Source organism: Bos indicus x Bos taurus, chromosome 24 (assembly GCF_003369695.1).
Source record: "Bos indicus x Bos taurus breed Angus x Brahman F1 hybrid chromosome 24, Bos_hybrid_MaternalHap_v2.0, whole genome shotgun sequence".
NCBI classification, from domain to species: domain Eukaryota; kingdom Metazoa; phylum Chordata; class Mammalia; order Artiodactyla; family Bovidae; genus Bos; species Bos indicus x Bos taurus.
The window spans coordinates 37374833-37399741 of NC_040099.1; the positions used below are offsets into that span (position 1 = coordinate 37374833).

At 45.2% G+C, this 24909-nt stretch overlaps 1 protein-coding gene across 2 annotated transcripts in view; it reads right to left on the reverse strand.

Annotated features, from left to right (window-relative positions):
- Positions 1 to 3137, reverse strand: part of LPIN2 (lipin 2) — a 76186-nt gene extending 73049 nt beyond the window's left edge. Inside the window, exon 1 of one of the 2 annotated variants that reach the window (XM_027526070.1) lies at positions 3040 to 3137. The gene's annotated coding sequence lies outside the window, so the exon portion shown is untranslated. Of the gene's footprint in view, positions 1 to 2642; positions 2662 to 3039 lie in introns of those variants that run through there. The other variant, XM_027526071.1, reaches the window with a different exon arrangement.
- Positions 3138 to 24909: the final 21772 nt, after the last annotated feature.

Sequence of the window (24909 nt, forward strand, 5' to 3'; positions counted from 1 at the left end):
AATGTCACACTACGGGGCTTTATCTTGCATCGCAGCACCGTTTATCTCCTAACAGATTTTCTTTTCCTTCTTCCCTCTAGAGGGAATGGATACTTAGGAGCCGAATCCCCCAGTCCCAGGGTTCCAGAGCAGGCCAGACCACCTGGACCCAGCTTGCCGCTGCCAAGGACTCACAGAGATCCCAAGCAACTCTCTCTCCACTTTCACCCTGGACACATGTGAAGTGTCTAGCTGGAGTGACAGAGTGTAACTAAAAGACTCAAGCCCAAGGCAGGGAAGGTCGATTCCCCAAATCACCGCTATTAGCCAGCAAAGCCACCAAAATGACTTACTTAAAATACTTTATTACTAAGATAAAAGTCATACAGCATCCTGCTCCAGCCTGTAGTAACTATCCTCAAAGTTGCAGTAAGGCAGCATTTATATAGGATTCTGCCTGCCAATGCACGAGACACAAGAGAAGTGGGTTCAATCCCTGCATTGGAAAGTACCCCTGGAGGAGGGCATGGCAACCCATTACAGTATTCTTGCCTGGAGACTCCATATGGACAGAGAAGCCTGGTGGGCTACAGTCCACAGGGTCACAGAGTCGGACACGACCGAGCATGCACCCACCACCTACAGAAGGTGCTGCTACCAACCTGTGTGTTGTTTCATCACAAAGAAGGCAAATGACAAGTCAGAGGACTCGGGCTCAGCCAGGAGGAAAACAACGTACTTCTAAATGAAGCGAAATACCACAGACCAAAACGGGCTTTCAAAATAAAGGCCCCAAATCACTGCTCAGAGATAGATGGGCAACTCAATGCGGGCACACACGTACACACACAGCGACAGCCGCTGGGGTCGGATCAAAAGGATTTAAAGGTGGGCAGACTTGTTTGAAGGGGCACTTCCTGACAGGTTGCTAAGCACCCACGGGAGGCAGCTGAATCCACCTCCTAACTAGACAAAGCTTCCAGCTGGGTGTCACCGCTGCCACCTATGAGGAAATGCGTATAGATGAAGCAGCATAGCTGCCAACACAGAGAACCAAGCTATCTCTAAACTCGTTAATATGTAAACACTGCAAGATGTTCACTGTAATGTATATCAGTTCACTGAACACCTCCAGCGGGGTGGGGGCTTCCCTGGCGGCTCGCAGTAAAGAACCCATCTGCGATTCAGGAGACGTAGGTTGGATCCCTTGGTCAGGAAGATCCCCTGGAGGAGGAAATGGCAACCCACTCCAGTATTCTTGCCTGGGAAACCCCAGAGACACAGGATCCTGGGAGGCTACAGTCCATGGGGTTGCAAAGAGTCCGACACGACTGAGTGGCTAAGCCACCACTACCACCTCCAGTGAGTGGCATGGCCTGGACTGTGCATCCAGGGCTCACAATTCAGGAGAGCTGAATTCATTCAGGAAGTGCCACCAGCTCTCGAGTCACTGTTACGGACACACTGTCCACGTCTTCCTACCTTCATTCTACAGACCTCCACAGAGATGCTTCTAGAAGCTAGCCTTACCCTGGGAGCTGGCAGCTACCAGAGTCTGACCTTCTAGGACACAGTCTAGCTTAGGAGAGAGAGTGTGCAGCCAGTAACCCAAACGTGGCAATCCCCAGTGACCAGCACCTTTCGCAGCCACAAGAACAACGGAGCAACCACACAGAGCCCAGCCGATCCTAATCATCTGCTTCTCACCAGTGTCTTTACTGTAGTGTCAGATGGCCTTCCAATGCTCCCACTTCCAGTTCCTCCAAAACAAAGCTTCTCTAGTTGGTTCTCAACCTCACCATCAATTACAACAGAACCTACCAGTCTCATTTCTAGCATTCTTCGGCCTTCACCATCCACCCCTGGGCCTGGAGGTGCTCCAATCTGACACATCACCCCCAACTGCACTTTATAACTGGAGGGAATCGGCCACCCACACGGTCCAATGCCTTTCCACCCCTGGCCTGGGGGCTTTTCACACTCCTGCCCAGGATGGCCTGAGGCTGCCGCCCCTTCAGCAGAGACGATGCTGCACTAGGGGGCCCTTCCCCTGCTGCTCCCACCTCTGCTGTACCTGCCGCCCTTTCCAATGTTACCGCAGCTGAGAGCAATCAACATCAGACCATCAACATATAAGCCATCAGGGGCCCCTAAACAATTTCTAAATACTTCAAAATCTACCTCAGGACTGGCTACGTGTTGTCAAAGCTTTAGAAACTAGCCAGGGCAAGTTTCAATAACCAGTAACACTCACGAGCATCCGCACAGGGCAAAGAGCTTCAATAAGGCCTGGCCTGACACCAAGGCAAGGGGCACTTTTTCAGTGTGGGGACGGGGGGAGGGGGCAGTTTTTCAATCGTGCATTTTTAAATGAAACTAGCGGTTTGCTAAGTTAATTCTTAACATTTCCGAACTGTCCGACTTCCAGCACTTTCTGAAAGGGAGGCTGATCTTTCTGGTAAAGGTTTTCCTAAAGGTTTTCTTCCAGGCCACATGCCCAGTATTCACTGGGCACAGTCTCCATCTACCCCGGCGAAGGGAGAGGTGGAGACCCGCCGGGGTCAGAAGTCGAGAGAGAAAGCCTCAGCATCCTTTGCACACGGTCGACGCAAACGGGGATGTGCGCGGGGAGGGGGTCTGGGAGGAGGAGGAGAACTACTCACGCTCGGGATCCGGTCCAGAGCCCGGAGGCGGAGACGCCTGGAGAACGAACGGCCACAGAGAAATAACAGCAACTTCCCGGCCGAGCCGCGATCACGTGCCGGGCCCCCTCCCCCAGGCCCGGGGGCGGGATGGAGACGCGGCCTCCGGCGGCGCTTCCCTCGCTGGGACCCGCGCGGCCGAGCGTCTCCGGGACCGCAGCTCCGCCTCCGCGCCGCAGGGCCGGGCAAGGGGGCCCGGAGTCACCCTCCACTCGTGCGCCGGGGGCGCCGAATTTCTCCGCGTCTGCCCGCCCGCAGGGGGCGCAGGCAGGGGGCCCGGCCTGCAGCCGAGCTGGAGACGCCCCTCCCCACCACCCCCCTCACCGCGGGGAGGACCCGGCCCCGCGACCCCGCTTACCTGCGGCGACTCCGCTCCCGGCCCGCGCCGGCGCCTGGAGGGCAGGCGGCGGCCGGACGGCTTCGGCGAGGACCCGCCGGGCTGGGCGCGCTCGCGGGCGGCCGAGGGGGCGGGGCCGGCCAGGGGCGCGCGCGGGGCCCGGGATCCCGCCGCCGCCGCCGCTGCCTCGGGAGCCGCCTGGGCCGCAGCCGAGCCGGGCGGCCCTCATGAATGGGACGCGGCGGCGGGGCGGCGGAGCAGCGGCGGCGGGCGGGCAGGCAGGCGGGCGACTCGCAGGCCCCGCCCCGCCACGTGACGACGCCGCTCCACCGCCCCCTCCCGGCCACGCGCCGCCCTCCAGCCCGCGGCCCCTTGCGCAGCGGAGCCTCCCATCTCCCGCGCGCTCGGCTGGCCCCTACCTCTGGCGGGCGTGGGGCCATCCGAACGTTACCTTTCTATAATAGTATTTCCTGGTCCCCATGGCAACCCTGCAGTGCGTCACGAGCATCTTAGAGCCCAATTGCCCCAAAAGAATAAATATGAAAGGGGCTTCCCAGGTGGCTCAGTGGTAAAGAACCCGCCTGCCAGTGCAGGAGGCGCAGTATCGCTGGATCTGCAAGGTCCCCTAGAGAAGGAAGTGGAACCCCACTCCAGTATTCTTGCCTGGAGACTCCCATGGATAGTCCAGAGGGTTGTAAAAGAGTCCCATGCGACTGAACACAGTAAAGGGCAAAAAAGATACAAGGCCTCAGTATTTCATAATCCACTTTCGATTACCAGTAGCACATCTGTTTGATTACTTCCCTGCGCCCTGCCCCCATCCTATTACACATCCCTTTTTGAAAATATACATTTAAGCAAATGGATTGCTCGGGCTGGATATTATTGTTGCACACTGGCTTTTATCTCTTCGCTGCCTATGCCCTTACTGAAAGTTATGAATTCCTTCCAAATTCCATTAACTTCTCAGTATGCATCCTGTGGATGACAACTTACACAGATTTGAGGATATTGAAAAGTAGGGCATTAATATAAAGCTCCTCCCAAGCCCAGCCGCAGCTCAGTCTCCTCCCACCGACAGAGTGTGGGCTGACAGGGCTGTGACCAGGGAACCAGCTCCCTGTCTCAGGGCCCCTAGGTGGCCTCTGCAGAAGGAACCAGACAACCACTTCCTCCTCCAAGTTCCTTCTGCCTTTCTCAAGCATTCAGCCAAGCTTCACCCCATCCTTAACCAGGGCCCCACAGAAACGTAGGTGGTTTCCTTGGCCCAAGGACTCTAGAGTTTCCCTTTTGGGTGCCAGGCTTCACAAGTGGATAAAAATTTTCAAAGACAGAGGCTGGACGTTTCCCTTTGTATTTCAGAGTATTTTACTCTGCTCTGGAGAAATGAAATTAAAGTGAGAAAAATAGTTGGACCCTTACTTTCTATGTTAATAGAATGGGAACAGGAATGCCTTTCTCCTGGGGTTGTCTTGAGAATCACACACCATTACTCTTAAAGCAGGCTTCCCTGGTGGCTCAGTGGTAAAGAACCCACCTGCCAATGCAGGAGAGGCAGCTTTGATCCCCAACTTGGGAAGATCTCCTGGAGAAGGAAATGGCAACCCACTAAGTATTTTTCCCTGGGAAATCCCATGAACTAGAGTTGCCTGGCAGGCTACAGTCCATGAGGTCGCAAAGAGTCAGGACTTAGCAACTGAGCATACAGGCATAGTAAAGTGCCTAATTTAGCTTAGTGTGGGACCTGAGTATTCTGTTACTTGTTTGCTTTTCTCCTCCCCACCGCCCCCCTACCCCTTAGATTTTTCCTGTTTCTTTGAGGCCATTCTCACTGCCTTGGGAAAGAGCTTGGGAAGAAACTATTCTGTTAGGCCTCCTTCCTTTCGTCATTCAGGAAGCCCTACACAACTTCCGTCCCTCCAAACTACCTGAGATTGGATCCCTTATCTGAGTGACAGGTTCACGCATTTGCCATTTCCTCATTCTCTGATATTTACCTACATTACGCCACTACCTAAGCAAAACAAAGACTCATGAAATATCTGTTGCGTGATATGCCTTCACTTCCTGCCCATGACTTCTCTGCTGGCTCAGTTGGTGAAGAATCCGCCCACAAGGCAGGAGACCCAGGTTCAGGAAGATCCCTGGGAGAAGGGAATGGCAACCTACTCCAGTATTCTTGCCTGGAGAATTTCATGGAGCCTAGTGAGCTACAGTCCATGGGATCGCAAAGACTCGGACACTATTGAGTTACTAACACTTACTTTCCTGCCCCTAACATCTAAGAAGAGTGTTTGGAGCCTCCATTCCCTCCGAGTCCACTGGAATGCAGGAGGCAAGAAGCACTTCCTGCAGATGTCCTAGCCCCACTCCTTCCCACTTTGTGGGAGGAGCCTCACCCTCTGGTGTCCCCTGCCCCAACTCTGGACCACCCCTCCATGTGAGTGGGCTCAGGAAGCTGGAAGCCGCGGGGTGGGAGAGAAGAAGGAGCAGGAGTCGGCTTTCTTGCCCCCGCAGGCCATCAACTTATCTCCCAACTTGGCTCCCCAGCCAAGCTGGAAAGAAGAGACTCTGCTTTTTCACCTCTTCACAGCCTTGCTCTCGCTCCTCCTCCACCCCTGATGCTACTCATGCCAGAGTTACCAACAAACTTTTGGTTGCCAAATTCTGTGTACCCTTTCATACCTTCCCTCACAGCCTCAAGAGTAAGATACTACTGAGCACGATTTCCTCCTGGAAACTCCCACATCCTCGCCCTAGCCAGAAGCCCAAGGGCCCCATGCCCGTGTTCAGAGAATTTAGACACCTCCACCAGCCTGGCCCACCGTGACATCAAATGCAGGTCCATTGCATTTGTTTCTTCAAACCTGCTCCTCCTGAATCTCCTATCATGGCTAGTTGCACCATCATCCATGTAGTCATCCTTGCCAGAAACCTAGGAGGAGGTCTTGTGTCCTTCCTCTCCCCTCCATGTCCACCATGTCTTGTCGTTTCTACTCTCCAAAGCTCTCTGTTTTGACGGGCTTCAGTCACCTCCCCAGCTGCACAACAGGAGACCTCACCTTCTAGCCATCAGGCCCTCTCCCACAGCATCTCTGAGTGTTGGGGGCCGGCATGAGGCACTCCCCCCATGGCAAAGGTCATGAGGAAGGAGGCTTGACATACGCAAAGGTGGGATCGAGCCTCAGGAGTCCCCCTGGAAATTCTCGAGCATCTACCCCCATAACCAGAGCCTGCCTACTTAACTACTTTGTGCTCTCCCCTACACCTCTGACTTTACGGGGGGCTGTCCCCCACCACCTCTTTCAGAGAAGGAGTTAACTTAGAGCTCCAGTTAATAATAATTCCTGAGCGTGATAGGAGTGTTTCAACCTACAAACTCCTCTGAAGTTTCTCTAGCCTGCCTGACAGGCTCGTCCAGCCACATGTGATTGCTCACAGCCTCCCAACCCTGAGAAGCACGAGATGCTTTAAACCTTCTAAAAACAGGTTCCTTAGAAAAGTTAGAAAACCATTAGTATAAGTATAGTGGGCTGATTAGAAATTGTATTGGTGAAGCATTTTTCATTTGTTGAGCCAATGTTTGTTGCTAAGGCTCCACATCCCCTGCCCTTACACACATTAATGAATAAATAGAAGAAATAAGTATTAACCTTTGATATAAATCATGTTATACCTTAGGCTAAGTAAATTCTTTCCTTAACTAAAACCCACTACACCCTCACCCTACAGGAATGTAACTTTATTTGGGTGGCGTCTGTTTTAAGAATAATTGCCCTTGGAGAAAAAAGCGTTCTGGTTGACTGACCACTGCCACAAGGAGAGAGTCGTAAATTGTCAGCAGGCCCCCCTGGCCAGAAGATGATGTAACACCCCTAAGACCTCTGTATACATTTGTATGAAGCACCTGACTTTGATAAAAGTCAGGACTGCTGACCCCACGTGACTTTTGTATAACATCTCAGTGTATAAAAACAGACTGGAAAATAAAGAATTGGGATCAGTTCCTCGAAATACTGGTCTCCCCATGTCTCTCTCTCTCAAACTCTGGCTGAGTCTCCATCTGGAGCGCGGAACCCACCATGCTTACTAATTATGCCTGGGCTTCTAAGATCCGACCGGGGAGGCCTCAGTGTCTCCTCTCCTTCGGGAGAACGGAAGGACGCCTGCAGCCTACGTAAGTGGTGCAATCTTCTTGTCTTGAAGTTTTATTGGTCTCCCGCATAAACCAAGCTACTCAGCCTCTTTTCTCCACTGAATTTTCCTACTGAGCTATCCTCATTCTATTACTCTTTATATCTTTGATGAATATTTAAATAGTCGCCGACGCCGTCTCCCCTTCGAATACCCTGGATCAGCCGGGGCTGGACCCCGGCATCTGAGGATTCCCTGGGGGACATATTCCAGCTGGTCTCCCTGCCCTCTGTTCCTCAACTTCTAAGCACCCTTCACCTTGAATCACAGACGAGACCCGGGCACCAGTTATTGGCAGTCCACTGCCTAGAGGAAAAAGCCCAGGTTCTCCTGCATAGCATCCAGGGCGCTCTTCTCCGTTCCTCCTCCTTCTAGCTGGTATGCTTTAGCCATCCCTTCTGCAGCAGGCTAGCTTTTAAAACGTGAACATTCATTTTTCTTCATGCATTGCCCCCTTTCTCACCCCCCACCCCCCCACACCGACCTCCCGCATGAGAATGCACCCAGACATGCTGCTTGTCTCAGGGAACTTCTGGAAAGCAGAAGTTGCCTGCAGACCTTGCCTTCCTGTCCCAGATTTCCACAATCTAAACTCGTCGAGGAAGCGATCTAAGTCAGGAGAGAGAGGGCCGGTGAGAAGGGGGTCTCGTTGAGGGGTTTTGGAAGAGGGAAAGATGGTCACTAGGATAAGGATCCAGTTTCCGCAGCCCAGAGTTGGAAGGCAGGGGGTCCTATGCCCTTCCGCTGGCAGCTCCGGGGGGAGGGGATTCAGTCACAGAGAAATAACCTTGTTGTTTTCAGTTTATGCATCTCTTCTGTGAGAACACAGACTAGTTAGCATTTTCTGAGCCATCACTGCTGAGCTTTCTAGTAATTCTAACTACAAGCCTCTGAGGCAGCTGCTATTGTTAATGCCAGTTTATTGAAGAAGGGAATGAAGGCACAGAGAGGTTGAGTGACTTGCCTCGGGCCCCACAGCCAGTAAGCTGAGACCCTGACCTTCACCCCAGGCCTGCTTGACGCCCCAAACCATAGTTTCAGCCAGCTTCCCACCAGCTTCTGTCTGGTGCCTCCTGTCCTACCCCAGTCTGCATCCTTTTTCTTGTGTCTCTAGTCCACCTTGCACAGATCACAACTACAGTGCTTAGTCCACACACAGTAGGCATTCAACAAATATTTGGTGAAAACGAAAAGAGGATTTCCGTTTCTAGTTATATGCTCGGCTGAGTATCTAACTCTTCCACTGAAAACAACAACAACAAGAATACTGGGTAAAATATTAAAAGATATATTCTAGAAGGGATCCAAAAACTGGCAAGGAGTTAAGAAATAGTCCTAGGAGAGCATATAAAGGCCAGAACTCAGAGCAGTAAGCAAAGGCCAAAGTCACCTTTTGCCTGGAAGGTATTTGCTGAATTGAATGAATCTGAATATTGGTTTTTGCAGCTTTGGGAGTCTTGGGGGCAGAAGAAAACCAGAAAACCAGAGGGTCTGCTTTAAGTGGCGAGTTTAGTGGCAGACCTAATAAAGGAGGGATCCCAAGTGCAAAATCATAGAATAAGAAAAAAATGTATTTTTAAACCCACCCATTGGTCATAGATTGAGCCATAGAGCAAGTCTCAAAAATTTGGAAAATTTCCTATCATACAGAGCGTATTCTCTTGACTACAATGCAATTAAGTCAAGAATCAGTTAAAAAAAAAAAAACTAGAAAAATCCATTTGTTTGGGTCAAAGAACAAATCCATATGAAAATGTAAGTGTTTAAATACTGTGTATCAAATATTTGATACTACGTGTGAAAACTTGAGAGAGAAAGCTAAAGTAGTTAAAGTGAAATTTATAGATCTAAAAGCTTATAGTAGAAAATAGCTTTAAATGTAAAGAGCAAAAAAGTTAGAAACGGAACACAAAATATAGTTCAATAAAGCAGTAGAAAGGAAGATAAAATAAAAAAGCTGAAAATATACAATAGAAAAGACCAGTTAAGCCAAACACTGGATTTGTGAGAGACTAACACATTTTACCAGAGAAGGCAATGGCACCCCACTCCAGTACTCTTGCCTGGAAAATCCCATGGATGGAGGAGCCTAGTGGGCTGCAGTCCATGGGGTCGCTAAGAGTTGGACGCAACTGAGCGACTTCACTTTCACTTTTTACTTTCATGCATTGGAGAAGGAAATGGCAACCCAACTCCAATGTTCTTGCCTGGAGAATCCCAGGGATGGGGGAACCTGGTGGGCTACCGTCTATGGGGTCGCACAGAGTCGGACACAACTGAAGCGACTTAGCAGCAGCAGCAACACATTTTACAGACTTCCCAGATGGCTCAGTGGCAAAGAATCTGACTGCCAAGCAGGAGAAGTGGGTTTGATCCCTGGGTTGGAAAGATCCCCTGTAGGAAGAAGTAGAAACCTATTCCAGTATTCTTGCCTGGAGAATTCCATGGACAGAGAAGCCTGGCAGGCTACAGTCCACAGGGTCTCAGAGTCAGACACAACTTAGCAACTAAACCATCACACAACACATTTTACAAACCTCTGGTTAAAACTGATTGAGGGAAAAAGAAAAGGTACCAACAATGTGAGGAATAAACTATATTCCTATATAGTTTATAATCACACATGACACAGAAAGTGAGGACAAATTTGTGAGCATTTCTATGCCAATTAATTTGAAAACTTAGATGAAGTGGGAAAAATCCAAGAATTATGTTAATAAAACTGAAATAGAAAACCAGAAGGGGCTCATAACCATTCAAGTAGTTGAATCTATTGTTAAATTTTCTTCAAAGAAAAACCCAGGCTGAAACAGTTTTACCAGTGACTTCTACTGAACATTCAAGGAATAAATAATTCCAGACTCTCACAAGCTATTCTAGAGTATGGAAAAAGAGGGATTATTTCTCAAATCATTTTATAAGGCTGGCATAACTTTACACCAAAATCTGATGAGGAGAGTGTGAGAAACAAAATTTCAAGTCAACCTCATGCATAAATATAGACAGAAGAGTCACAGGCAAAATTTCAGCAATTTGAATCCAGCAAGACAATAATTATAACCAAATTGACTTACCCAAGAATACAAGGTTAATTTCAAATTAGAATAATCAATTAATGTAATTTGCCACATTAAAACATTAAAGGAGAAAAATCATATAATGATCTCAGTGGATGCAGGCAAATTCTTTCATAAAATTCAATATCCAGGACTTCCCTGGCTGTCTAGTGGTTAAGACACTCCAGGCTTCCACTTCACGGGGCACAGGTTTGATCCCTGATCGAGGAACTAAGATCCCACATGCCTCTTGGTGTGGCCAAATTAAATACATAAATAAATAAGAAAAGTAGAAAGCTTCAATATCAATTCAGATGAAATTCTTTGAAAACTAGGAATATTTTCCTTGATAAAAGCCATTTATGAAAACCTACAGCAAACATTATAGGTAACCATTCCCTTTAAAATGGGCAACATGATAAGTGTGTTGCCATCTCCACTTCTATTCAGTATTGTACTTAAGGTCCTAAATAGTGGAGTAGGAAAGAAAAAGAAAATATATATTAGATTGCAAAGGAAGAAATCACAATGACAGTATATATAGGAAATTCAAAAGAGTATGTACACAGCCTGCTCAGATGAATGAGAGTTTGGTGATGTTTCTGGCTATAAAAGTCAACATGCATAGACCATTAGCACCTGTATATACAGTCAATAAACAGAAATTAAACTTTTTGAAAGATGCCATACAATGTTCGCTATATTTACCTTAGACTCCTTAAGCTTTCATATTTCTACACTACTGACCATTCTTTATCAAAATCAGCATTAAAGTACAGACTGTTTCTTCAGGCCTTTAATACCAAAGCTCCTGAATCTAGTAAAACTTGTACTAAATAAATTTGCACGCTTTTCTCCTGTGAGTCTGTCTTTGTCAGTTTAATTTTCAGACCCAGCCAGGAACCCTGGAAGGTCAAGGAGGACATTCCCCTTCCCTACAGTATCAATAAACAAGATACTTAGGAATGAATCTAACAAAGTATGTGCAAGACTTCTACCAAGAGAATTACAAAATTTCATTGAAAGGCTATGAAGAAGACCCAATTAGAGAAATATATTCTTGGAGAGAAAAGACCCAATCTCATAAAAATATTAATTCTTCACAAATTGATCTATAGCTTCAATGCATTTCAATTTGAAATCCCAACAGAAATCTCTTCTTCAAGAGGCCCTTAAAGAACATAGGACTTCCCTGGTGGTCCAGTGGGGAAGAATCTGCCTGCCAATACAGGGGACAAGGGTTTGATCCCTGGTCTGGAAAGATCCCATATGCCATGGGGCAATGAAACCAGTTTACCATAATTACTGAACCTGTGCTCTAGAGCCCGAGAGCCCCAGTTACTGAGCCAATACACCCAAGAGCCCACGCTCTGCAACAAGAAGCCCCCACACGCAAAAGCTGATGCACTGCAATTAGAAAAGCCTGGGTACAGCAATGAAGACCCAGTGCAGCCAAAAATAGAGTTCCCACAAATCAATGAAACAACAACAGCAACACAGAGGGAGGAATTACCCACCTATATACCAAACCTATAGTAATCAGTAAGGGTGGAATAGGTTCAGGGAGAGACAAACAGACCAATCAAACAAAAAGAAGAGCTCAGAAACACCCCCTGGCATACACAGACGTGCAGTGTATGATAGAGATGGTAGTTCAGATCACTGGGGGAAAGATAAACTTTTCAATAAGTGATGAGGAGGCAGTTGGTTATCCATATAGCAAAAAGTAAATTTGAACCCCACTCTACACCACATCACCAAATCAGCTTTAGATGAATTAAAGACCTATATAAGAAAAAAAAATGCATTAATGTCATCCTTTCAAGTATACACTTTCTTTTTCACATTTTACTATTTCTGAAATTGTGATTTTTCTTACAATCAGTGGCAAATTAGATTCAATGATATATAATGTGAAACTTTTATAAGACAATACAGGAGAATACATTAACAAATTCTGGGTGAGGAGGTATTTCTTAAATAAGAGTTCATGACCTGCATAATCAAACAAATATTCGAATCCAAAAGATACAAAGAATTGATATAAATCAGTAAGTAAAAATCTAGCAATCAATAGAAAAATAAGCAAAAGAAATGAAGGGGAATTTCACAAAAGAACAAATTTAAATGGTTCATAACCAGGGAAATGTAAATCAAATCTATGAGATAGCACTACACACTCATCAAAGTGGCTAACGTTTAAAAAGTTGTTCAATGCCAACTGCTGATGCAGAGTGACCAGCCAGAACTCAGACACTGCAGGTCAGATTCAAATGTATAATAGCTTTAGAAAAACAAGTTGGTATTACCTAGACAATTGAATGTGCATGTACACAAAGTCTCAGTAATTCCAATGTAGGCCTGTACCCTCGAAAAACCCTTGCACAAGTGGGCTCAAAAACACATTCCAGAATCAACAGCAGCATTGCTCACAATTGCAAAGAGGGAGAAACCATCCAAATGTCTACCAGAAGTGGACTGGATTGTTAAATTGTGGCATAATCGTACAGTAAAATACAATAGGAGTACAACACGGATGAATCTCAAAAATACGACGTTGAGGACTTCCCTGGTGGTGCAGATTCTGGTTAAGCATCTGCCTGCCAATGCAGGGGACACAGGTTCGAGCCCTGGTCCAGGAAGATTCTAAGCCTGTGCCCCACAGCTACTGAAGCCTGCATGCTCTAGAACCCGTGCTCCACAACCAGAGAAGCCGCCACCCCGAGAAGCCCTCACACGGCAACTAGAGAGTAGCTCTCACTTGCTGCAACTAGAGAAATCCCGCTTGCAGCAACAGAGATCCAGTACAGCCAAAAATAAATAATTTTTAAAAAGATAGCTCTTAAAAAAATAAAATGTTGAGCAGAGAAGCAACAAAGGATTAAAGTATGGGGACTTCCCTGGTGGTCTAGCGGCTAGGACTCTGTGCTTCCAATGCATGGGGCCCGTGTCCAATCCCTGGTCAGGGAACTAGATGCCACACGCTGCAACTAAGACCCGGCACAGACAAGTAGATAAATAACTTTGGGGAAAGAGTGATTCTATTTACTCCATTTCATCCACCAGCAACTCTAGGTAATATATTTTTTAAGGATAAAAGCACAGGTAATAAAAGTTATAGAGGAAAACAGTGAAGCGAGTAGTAGAAATATCAGGATAAACTTAAGTTTGACAGAGTAGACAGGTGCAGGTAGAGAGAGGGCCTTTGGTCGGGTGTCGTGGCTTGGGTGGTGGGTCCATAGGTGTTTTTATGTATCTTTTTTTCTCAAGAAAAAAAAATTTTTAATGAAGGACAAATGAAAATGAATAGACGAATACATCTCTATGATTTTCAATGTTATTATTTGCCTACTAGCTTTGCTAAGTTTACCTTCAGCACTTGCAAGACCATCAGTATGTCTTACCACTTTCCTAAGAAGCTGCAAGGAACAGTTTGTTGTTGACAGAGTGTCACAGCCTATTTCCCAATAAATCCTTGTAAATGAGGAGGAAGAAAAGTTATGTAAATAGGCCAGAAGTGCAAAGGAAGCAGGAAAGAAGTTCTAAGAAATCACTCAAATAACCTTAACCTCCAAATCATCCCACTGAGCTTGTTTGCATTCTTTTAATCAGCGGTTATAATTCTCAGTCCTGAGAGCAAAGCCATCTAAAGATGGACTTTCATATATTCCCTGGCTATGTGCTGCCAGGGTCATAAAACCAGGGACTTAGGAGGCCGGTGTGTCCCATCTTCTGTGAGAGCAGAAATCCCCTTGTGTAAGTGGTCCTGTCTCTGCTTGGATCCATCCAGTGGGGGGCAGTTATTCATGTTGGGGGCACTCAGTCCCTGACGAGGCAGTCAGATCTGTTGTCCTCCTGGGTAGGCAGATCTATCTATGGGAGCCCTTCCTGAGGTCACCCAAAGTCATCTAGGAGAGGGAAGTGTGTTAGTCATCATGTCTGACTCTTTGCAACCGGATGTACTATAACCCGCCAGGCTCGTCGATGGGAGTTCCCAGGCAAGAATATTGGAGTGGGTTGCCATTTCCTTCTTCAGGACTCCCCCCAAATCATTCTCTCTTTGGAGTGCCTGCCACCTTCCACAACTGGGCAATCTAGAGAAGATGTGTCCCGTAGATTCTGTGTGAGAAAGATTTGATTCTCGGCAACTTGAGATTTTTCTGCTTCCTTGTAGAACTAAGCTTTCATCAGCATGCATTTTACATTACCACGGTACTGCAATATTAAAATAACACTATCCAACTGAAAGTCTTAATTTATCTACTTAAAAAATAATTACAATGTATAGTGGAACTATATGTAACTTTGTTCTGTATTTTTCAAGTCTCCTGTAAATGTGCTATCATACTTTCATAATTTAAAAAAGAAAAAAAAAAAAAAAACCTGCCATAGACAAAACATTGAAGAAAGAACAAGGCAGTGAGCCAGTAAAACTATATTAACTAAAACAGAAAAAACAGTAACACTAAATTTAGAAGCTGTGGGGTTTGGGGGATTTTAACTCTCCTAGGAAGGACTCTGCTCCAAGCCTGCTGGAAAACCACAGCAATTCACGGAGACACCTCATAGCAAAGACTCTGGGACAGGTCTGGAAAACTGTCCATCTGTGAACATTAACTTACTTGCACGTCCAGATTGCTTGTTTCAGCAGCTACTGTCTTTTTTTTTTTTTTCTCCCCAGAATAGCCACTAATTTGAATAGAATGTCTGGACAACCTCAAACTGTTCTTAGAAAATATGTTTGCAGAGGATGTCTGCTGTCCTTGAACTTGTCCAAAAAGACTTCGGACTCTGTCCTCTGTTCCTCCTGGGTCTGGGGTCTTTGTTTTTCTGACAACTCCTATTGCATCCACTCCTTACCGTCTCTCCTCCTCCTCATTTTCTCCTTCATGAAACTCTTCTAACTACACTAATTTTTCTCTTCTTCTTTCCTGCATATTTCTCTAAATGGCTTGCTAATGTTAGACAAATGTCTTCCAATGTTAGGAAAATCAGGGGAAGGGATGTAGCTTTGGAGACTGTTTTCTTGTTAGAGCTTGAGTTTTAGCATTCTCACCAGGAGCAGCTTTTATCATCAAGTAATAAACCCCAGGATATATGAAATAAATGCTCAGCACGTTTAGAGTGCTGTGTCCTTATTAATTAGCTAACCGACACAGCCTTCCCTGGAGTCTGTGAGTTACTAGGTACCCTCCACAGACTTGTATGAGGACTGAAACTACTTTTGAACTCGGGGATGGCCTGGTTATTGGTGGGGAGGGGAGAAGTGCTTGTCTCCAAGGATACAGAAAAAAAGACAAGGTGCAGGCGGCACAGACTGGAAACTTGCCCATGTTTCATTGTTGGAAGTCTGCTCTTCCCAAATTGCCCTTGACCTCGGTCAACACAGTCCACCACCCCACTCCATCCCCTTCTCCTAGACACAACACACACTGCTGGGACTTTCTGTTTTATCTGGAAGGGAAAAGATAAAGGAAAGGTACAAACAGGGGAGTGGCAAGGAGGAAAATGATAAGAAAGAAACTCAGACCTCTGCACCCAATCAGACACCAGTTTAATAATCGCCTGTCCCTAGAACAGAACAGGACTTCCCTGCTGGCTCAGCAATAAAGAATCTGCCTGCCAATACAGGAGACCCGGGTTTGATCCCTGAGTCGGAAAGATCCCCTGGAGAAGGAAACGGCAACCCACTCCAGTATTCTTTCCTGGGAAAGCCCATAGACAGAGGAGCCTGGCGGGCTACAGTCCACGGGGTTGCAAGAGTCGGACACAACTTAGCGGCTAAACAACAAGAACAGAAGCAGGAGCACATTGCGGGTGGGGTGGCCGTGGAGAAAATCTTCCCAGAGCTGATGTTATCACCATCAAATAACCACCTTCTAGGTTTCACAGCTGCTCAGACTTTCTGGAATTTTCTTATGATCCTGTGCCAGAAACCACAGTCCTGTGTGTCTACAGTGTGGATATCAGCACAGCCTGGGATGGGATGGGAGGGTGAGGGATGGGATAGGGGGTGGTGGGGAATGGGATAAGGGGATGGGATGGGGTGGGGGAGACTTTGAAAGAATCCTATAAGATACTAAAGGAAATTCAAACTGGGAACGTGGAATTTACAATGGAAACCAGACACATAATCTGTCTTCCTGTTCTCAGATTTGAGTCTAAATTTAGATCACATGTGGAAGAGCAGGACCAGGCCTGGAAAGCTTTTCCTGCCAGGCTCACATCACTTTACCTCTTCTTCTATTTTAGCCTGAGAGAGACAGTTTTGCGTTGTTTCTGCTTTGGAGATAGAAGGGCCATGGAAAGCTAGCCCCCTTGGCCTTAGAGAGTCTTATCAACTCTGAGAAGTGCTCCTCGAAAACTCCTATTACTGTTTGCTGAGACATTTTCCATATCTCTGTTAGCTAAGTGAGACCTGAACGATGTTTGTTTGGGTGTAACCAACTTGACTGTTGGGAGCCAACTATTCCCCAGTGTAAAAGTTTCAGTTTAAGGGAAATCAACCCTGAATATTCATTGTTGCTGAAGCTCCAATCCTTTGGCCACCTGATGCGAAGAGCCAGCTCATTGCAGAAGACCCTGATGCTAGCAAAGATTGAAGGCAGGAGGAGAAGGGGGTGACAGAGGATGAGATGGTTGCAGGGTATCACCGACTCAATGGATATGAGTTTGAGCAAACTCCGTGAAATAGTAAAGGACAGGTAAGCCTGGTGTGCTGCACTCCATGAGGTCGTAAAGAGTAGGACGCAGCCGAGCGACTGAACAACAAGGTTTCAGTAGGTATCAAGGCTCTAGGCCTTTGAATGCAGGGTGAGTTTTAAGAGAAAACTCAGCAACCTGGAGAGAGTCACAGCAGATCTTTGCCTCACCCCAAGATCTTTCCTCCGCCAGACCAGTGAAGACTAAAGGGGTGGTTTTAGTGACACACCACTCCCTCTCGTGTCCCCCACTCCCTTCATCCATCTTCTGGTCCATCTGTTAACTAGACCCACCCCCATCCTCCCACTTAACATCCCCCCAACTTTGCTCAAGTTGCTCCCTCTTTCTGCAATGTTCTCCTGATCCTTCAGTTTTTTCCTTCCGGGTTCTGTACTACCTAAGAATCTTCTCTCATCTTATCAACCGGATATAATTTTTCATTTCATTTTATTGAGAGACAAAGTAGTGTATTGGTATTTCACATAAGGTCCTGCATTATGATTATTTATAAGTAAGTCCAGTCTCTCCGGATCATCTCATAGTTGACCGCCTAATTCATGACTAGTTTCTTATAATTGCTTCAATAACACCCAGCAGTGTGTCTCACTCATTGTAGAAAGCAGTCTAATATTTGATGTACAAATGATAAATGTGGGCTTATGGATGCATGCTCAGTCATGTCCAACTCTTTGCAACGTCATGGACCGTAGTCCGCCAGGCTCCTCTGTCCATGGGATTTTTCAGGCAAGAATACTGGAGTGGGTAGCCATTCCCTTCTCCAGGGATCTTCCCAATCCAAGGATTGAACCCTCATCTGCACTGCAGGCAGATTCTTCCCCACTGAGCCACCAGGGAAGCCTGAATGTGGCCTCGAATAAGAGCAAAGTTGGATCTATTCAGCAGTGGGTCGTGACATACAACTGATATCCTAGGGGAGACAGCAAGTGGTTTCCTGGCCTTGTCCCCCGCTAGAACACACAGCTCACCACGCTTGCCTCCACCAATCTCCAACTTTGTTCCTCTCCCTACCAGCCAAGTTCATCTCCTCACCACCACTGGAAAATGTCATGCTCATTTCTGGGTCTGAAGCTTTTATTTTGACATTCTTCCTACCTGAAATGCCCTGCTTCACTGCTTCTGTGTAAGTCTTGCCTTCCTTCCCAGACTCAGTTTAAAGTGCTCCAACTACAGCATTGTGCTTATTCATGAATAAATCCAATCTCTTTCTGGATCATTTTTGAGAGTTGACTGCCTGATCCATGGCTAGCTTGTTGTTATTGCTTCAATAATACCCAACAGTGTGTCTAACTCATTGTAGAAAGAAGCTTTATATTTGATACACAAAGCTGGTGAAGCTTTCCTCCCGCAGCTTAGCCCTTGGTAGTGTAAGCAGATAGGATGAGGGTCCCCAGAGGAAAAGCACCAGATGTAGCTTTTGACATAAGAAGAACCATTTTAGGCCTAAGCCACTTTGTGGTCTAAGCCTGGCCACAGTGCTTGCCCTTGAATAGGTCTCAGTAAGGATGATCAAGGGAACAAAAGAAGAAGACTGTTACCAGGCAAGAGAAGTAACAATCGCAGATAACAAATGGTCGAAAAAACTCAATTCTGTTTCAATGGTAAAGATCGGACAGAAGCACTTTCTGAACTATTTTGCAGAATTTAGATGCCCTTCAAGGGTTCAAGCCACCAAATCAACTGGAACTCAGAGGATGGTGATATTAACCTTTTATGACCCTGTGATTTCAATCAACTAAAGCTTGTACTCTGTCAACTTTTGCCCCAAATCCATGAGGAATTCTCCTCTGCTCAAGCCCCTTTATGAATATGCATATACTCTTAGCTTAAAACTTCCCCAGTTGAGATGTTCGGGGTACTTTGGTGAGGTCCCTGTGTTCTCCTCACTTGCTGAAAGTAGTAATTCCTTCCTTCTCCAGTTTGTTGGCTTGGTTGTGACTTTTGGCTCAACAGCAAGAGGCAAACCCCGTTTTCCAATAACAGTAGCAGCGTGCTCTGAAGGAAGGGCAACCGATGAAAATTCCCCACCCCTGGACTCTCATTTCTGCTCAGCTACCAGCTGGGCAATTTGCTTCATCCCTCTTGACCGCTTACTCATCATCTATAGAATGACTATTCTGATGACACACTCTCCAAAGCCCTTTTGGGTTAATACATTGTGACACTAATCATTCCAGCCTTGAAACTTCTCGCACCTACATTGTTGCTGCTATTGAACTGCAGTAACCTGCACTGTCACTTATCTTCTTATAGTGACGTCTGGTTCATCCAACTCATCTGCAACTTCTTCAAGAACCAAAAATGTGTCCTTCAATTATTTGCAGCCCTGTCACTTGGATAGAAGTTCTGGTAATAAATATTTTTTTGGTAATAATGACAACAACAGATCGTTACTAATGTCTGTACCCTTTTTCCTGACGCTGCCTTGAGGATGCCGCTGTTTTTACAGCTGGAATCCACGTTGGGTCACAGTTTATACCAGTAACCAGATTTGGGGTCCTTAACAGCATCATTGGGGCTTCCCAGGTGGCTCAGTGGTAAAGAATCTGTCTGCCAATGCAGGAGCCACAGGAGACACCGGTTTGATGCTGAGTCAGGAAGATTCCCCTAGAGGAGGGCATGGCAACCCACTCCAGTATTCTTGCCTGGAAACCCCATTGGCAGAAGAGTCTGGAGGGCTACAGTCCATGGGGTCACAAAGAATTGGCATGACAGCTCATTGAGCAGCTCTAACCCTGGATTGTGTACCTTAATACTTCTTGTTCTATGTGAAAAAGTCCCACACTTCTACCTATTTAAGCTGTCTTTGAGATCGTCTTCTTACTTGCAGCTGATCACATTGCTGATATAAAAATTCACCAGTTTCTTATTAAGGGTAAATAAGATAATAATGTAAAGCTCTTAGAATCTCTCATAGTAAGCCCTCAACAGATGGATGCTATTATTACTATTTTATTTTATTTTTTTAATTTAAATTTATTTATTTTAATTAGAAGCTAATTACCTTACAATATTGTATTGGTTTTGCCATACATCAACATGATATTATTACTATTTTAAAAGTATGCCTCCATTGCGTCCTCTTTTCCCCTAGCCCCCACCCTATGACAGTGGAGGTTCATAATGAAAGAAATACATTTTTTAAATTAACCTATGTGTTTGTTTTTTCCTTTCTTTTTTTTTTTGGCTGCACCCCTCAGCTTGTGGAATCTTAGTTCCCTCACTGAGGGATTGAACCCACAACCACAGCAGTGAAAGCACAGAGTTCCAACAACTGAACCGCCAGGGAATTCCCAGCCTATGAATTTCTGAAAATATACTGCAGTTTCAGTCTTCTCAGGCTGTCATAACAAACTACCATAACCTGGGCCACTTATAAACAACAGAAATTGATTTCTCACGGTTCTGGATGTTTCAGAAGTCCGAGATCAGGATGCTGGCCTCGCCATGGATCCTCCTGTGGTTACAGATGCAGACTTCCAGTAGCCTCACCTGATGGAAAGAGGGAACCGAGGTCTCTTTTATAAGAGCGCTGATTCCATTAAGAGGGCTCCACCCTCATGACCCAATCACCTCCTAAAGGCCCCACCTCCTACAACCATCACTTGGGAAGGGAAGGCTTTAAGACTTCCCTTTAAGGCTTTTGGGGGAACACAAATATTCAGTCCACACAACTACCTTACTTCAAAGACACCATCATAAGCGCCTGAACTGAGACAGTGCTCAGTATTCATAACTCAATAAACAAAATTCTAAAAATTCAATCCATTTTTAGTTCTAGGCTAAATTCTATGCTGATAAAATAGGATAGAATACAGGCTTATTGCTCAGACATCAGAAGATTGCTTTGTTTTATAAAAAAAGATTCAAGAGAGATTTTAAAAATAATTAAGCTTCACTTAAGAAAAATTCCTTTTATGTTCAAATTCTCAGGAGCAGGGCAACAATATTACATGAAGTGAAGTACTTCTATATCTCTCCCACACATGTAGAGTTTAATTTGCAAAGATTGCTAAAGACTCTGATGTCTTCTAGACTTAGTACACTTCTAATTAAAGGTTTTCCGGTCTCATTTCATTGGGAAAAGCTATTAAATCGCCAGGCAGATCAATGAACAGCAGTGATATTTCTTTTAAACTTAGCATCATAAATCACCTTGACTTTAGAGAGCCACACATGGGGATGGAGGGGAATTTGATCTCTTTGTATTTAGTGGCTATGACCTATTCTTTGCAAAAATCTCAGAGGTTGATGAAAGAGGGAAAGCATAATAAAGCAGAGAAGTGTCTGTCTGTGGATGTGTGTGTTCTGATTGTGGTGTTTGTGTGCAGATGTGTGTTAAAAGATAAAGTTGATTTTTCAACCTCGGATCACATATTTTAGGAGCTGGATTGAAACATTTGGAGAGAAAAGAAAGAGTAGTCACTGGAGTCCTGGGAAATTTTAATTCACATTTCTCAAGGGAATAAGCAATGCATCTACTTAAGAAAAAAAAAAGAGGGTTTAATTTATAGAAGCCCCTTCAAGGAGAATAAAGAATATGGAATAATAAAGTAAGAAGTATACGATGTTGTTAAAGCTTTAAATAGTGGTAACTATTAAAGCAATTTCCAATTAAATAAAAGGGAAGATTGAGAAAGAAAGACTTCCTAAATGCTCAGAAACTGGAATTTGGACACATGATAGAAAATTTATTTTACTTTCATAATTGTATGAAGAATAGGGTTTGTAATAATCTATAGGTATAGAAATGTCTAAGAGTTCAACTAAACGATTCTAAAAACACTTCTGTGGGATAAATATTTGTAAATTAAAGTTTTTTTTTACTTTTTTCTTTTTTGGGTTAAAGATATTTTATCATTTAGTATACAATAGAACTACAATTCTATACAGATATACCCAGTTAATTTTCACGCATTGATTAATCCTTCCATCACTCTGGTTGGACCAGTGGGTAATTTGCATTTCCTATTCCCTGATGCAGAAACTAGAAACTAACTGGGCAAGCTGTGTGACTTGCCCAAGGAGAGTGGGTTAATCTCGGTGGAGCTAGCTGAAAACAGGACGTAAGTCCCTGACTCACCGTGCAGCCTTTCAGGGCTGTGAAACTGTTCTTCCTGTTTACATTTTCAGTTTAACCAACACACATCGTACACCTGGAAAGGTTCTGAACACGCCACAAGGCAGAGAGAAATGGGAACGCTCTTTTTCTGGCTGTCCCCACCAAGTCAGACATCAGGGTCTTCCCTGAACCTAAGTGAGGGGTTTGTGACAAACACGGAAGAGCCAAAACTCTAAGCAGAACCTACGAAGTGAAGACAAACAACAGGCTGCTTGTTAAAAACTGCAGTTTATTAGAAGTCAGTGCTAAATATGATAGTTCTAGCCACTGACTAAGCCAAACAGAGTTTCTTTCTCAACCACATTGTTTAGCATTTCATGTTTCGAATTTGTGCCAAGTGACTTGCAAAAGAAATTGTTTTTTTAAAAACACACTCATAAAGAGCACTTGTATATATTAAATCACAGTTTTACTTAAATGATTTCTTCTAAGTATTCAAATGGGCATAACCTCTAATTTCTGTGTCTTCTCTGTGTAAGGCTGTAGTTTATTGGATAATAGTGAGATTTAATAATAATGAGTCTTAATAAGTGCTTTACATGTGGATTAACTCCACCCTCACAACAACTCTTAGGGGTAGGCATTATTATTACCTCTGCATTACAGATGGAAAAACTGATACTCCAAATATTAAGCAAATGGATTTGGGTCACCTACATAGCAGGTGGTAATTGGCCCCAGGATGGCAGGTTCCCAAGCCTACCAACAGATACAATGTCAGCAGCTACAATAGATAAGTCCAATGAGCACAGATAAGAAATGGGCCATCATAAGGTCAACTTTATATATTATAACATCTTCAAAAAGTTTAGTTTTTCCGTTACATTGTTTTCTGCCCTGATCCACTAAAATGTTATAAGGCAGGAAAACAATGTCAGCTCAGTCATTAGGAATCCAGAAATAGAAAACTTTTAATATCTGTGTGAATCATTGTAAATAGAAGAAATCATGAAAAAGGCGCACACATGAGAATCTTTTTAAACCTTCTTAAGGCAAAAGAGTACTCTTGCCTGGAAAATCCCATGGACAGAGGAGTCTGGTGGGCTGCAGTCCATGGGGTCGCTAAGAGTCGGACACGACTGAGCGACTTCACTTTCACTTTTCACTTTCATGCATTGGAGAAGGAAATGGCAACCCACTCCAGTGTTCTTGCCTGGAGAATCCCAGGGATGGGGGAGCCTGGTGGGCTGCTGTCTATGGGGTCGCACAGAGTCGGACATGACTAAAGTGACTTAGCAGCAGCAGCAGCAGCAAGGCGAAAGAGTCAATAGAGTGTTAGTCACTCAGTTGTGTTTGACTCTTCGTGATCCCATTGTAGCCTACCAGGCTCCTCTCTCCATGGAATTCTCCAGGCAAGAATACTGGATGGGTTGCCATTCCTTTCTCTGGGGAATCTTCCTAACCCAGGGATTGAACCTAGATCTCCTGCATTGCAGGTGGATTCTTTACCATTTAAGTCACCAGGGAAGCCCAAGGTGAAAGAGGGGCATGGTTAATGTCTTCCATCTTTCAGCCATAAAGATTATTTTTAATTTTTATTTTTTTTCTTGGTCTTCATTGTTATGCTCGGGCTTTCTCTAGTTGCAGTGATCAGGGGCTCTTCTCTAGTTGCCGTGTGTAGGCTTCTCATTAAAATGCCTTCTTTCATTGCATGCTGCTAAGTCACTTCAGTCATGTCCAACTCTGCGACCCCATAGACGGCAGCCCACCAGGCTCCCCCGTCCCTGGGATTCTCCAGGCAAGAACACTGGAGTGGGTTGCCCTTTCCTTCTTCCATTGCACGGGCCTCAGTAGTTGTGACTAGCTGGCCCAGTTGCTCTGTGGCTTGTGGAATCTCTCCAAACCAGAGGCGGAACCCCCTGACAGGTGGATTCTTTATCACTGGACCACCAGAAAAGTCCCATAATTTTTAATTTCTTAGGAGACATAGTCTTGTCTGCTTTTTCTTTTTAAGATTTTTTTTTAATGTGGGCCATTTTAAAAGTTTTTATTTAATCTGTTACAGTATTGTTTCTGCTTTATTTATTTTTTTGGCAGCAAGGCATATGGGGTCTTAGCTCCCTGACCAGAGATCAAACCCACACTCCCTGCATTGGAAGGCGAAGTCTTAACCGCTTGACTGCCAGGGAAATCCCAGTCTGTCTGTTTTTAATGTCTCGCAATACTATAAACAAATAAACTGGCATCACAAAAATGAAAGAACCCATCAAGTCTGAATTTCAAATAAGACAAAAAAGCATAGGGCTTTTCAAAGGTAAACATTAGCTAGACTGGGCATCTCCCCATCGCGTTATGTAAATCAGAACAGAGAGTCTGGTCAAGTCCAATTATGCTCATCATACCACAAAGCAACCGTTCAGAAGCATTTTGTTTTAGTTCCTTCTTGCTCCTAATTGCGCCTGACAGTCTTTGTCCAAGGTCTCCTTCCACGCTGTGCCTGTCCGCACATCTCCATGGCGCTTCCTTTTGTTACCTGTCCTCACAGATATCTTTCTCACTCTTCATCTTGTGCCAAGTTTCCCTGCAGACCTTTGCCACTTAGTTCTGGCTTCACTGAATTTCAGTCACTCAGTTGTGCACTGATTTTGTTTTTGCTTTTTCCTGGGGGTTCTAGTCTGAGTCACAGGGAAAGATTTCTTTCTTGACAACTGGTGAAGCGAGATGATCCCTATGTCAGATTATTTGGGTGGGATCCTCACCACCCTTTACCAGCAATCAGTTGGCTCTTCTGGGAAGTGTGGGATCCTGGGAGACCCTGCTCCCCTAAAGCATGTCCCTAGTGGGGACCTCAGATTTAGC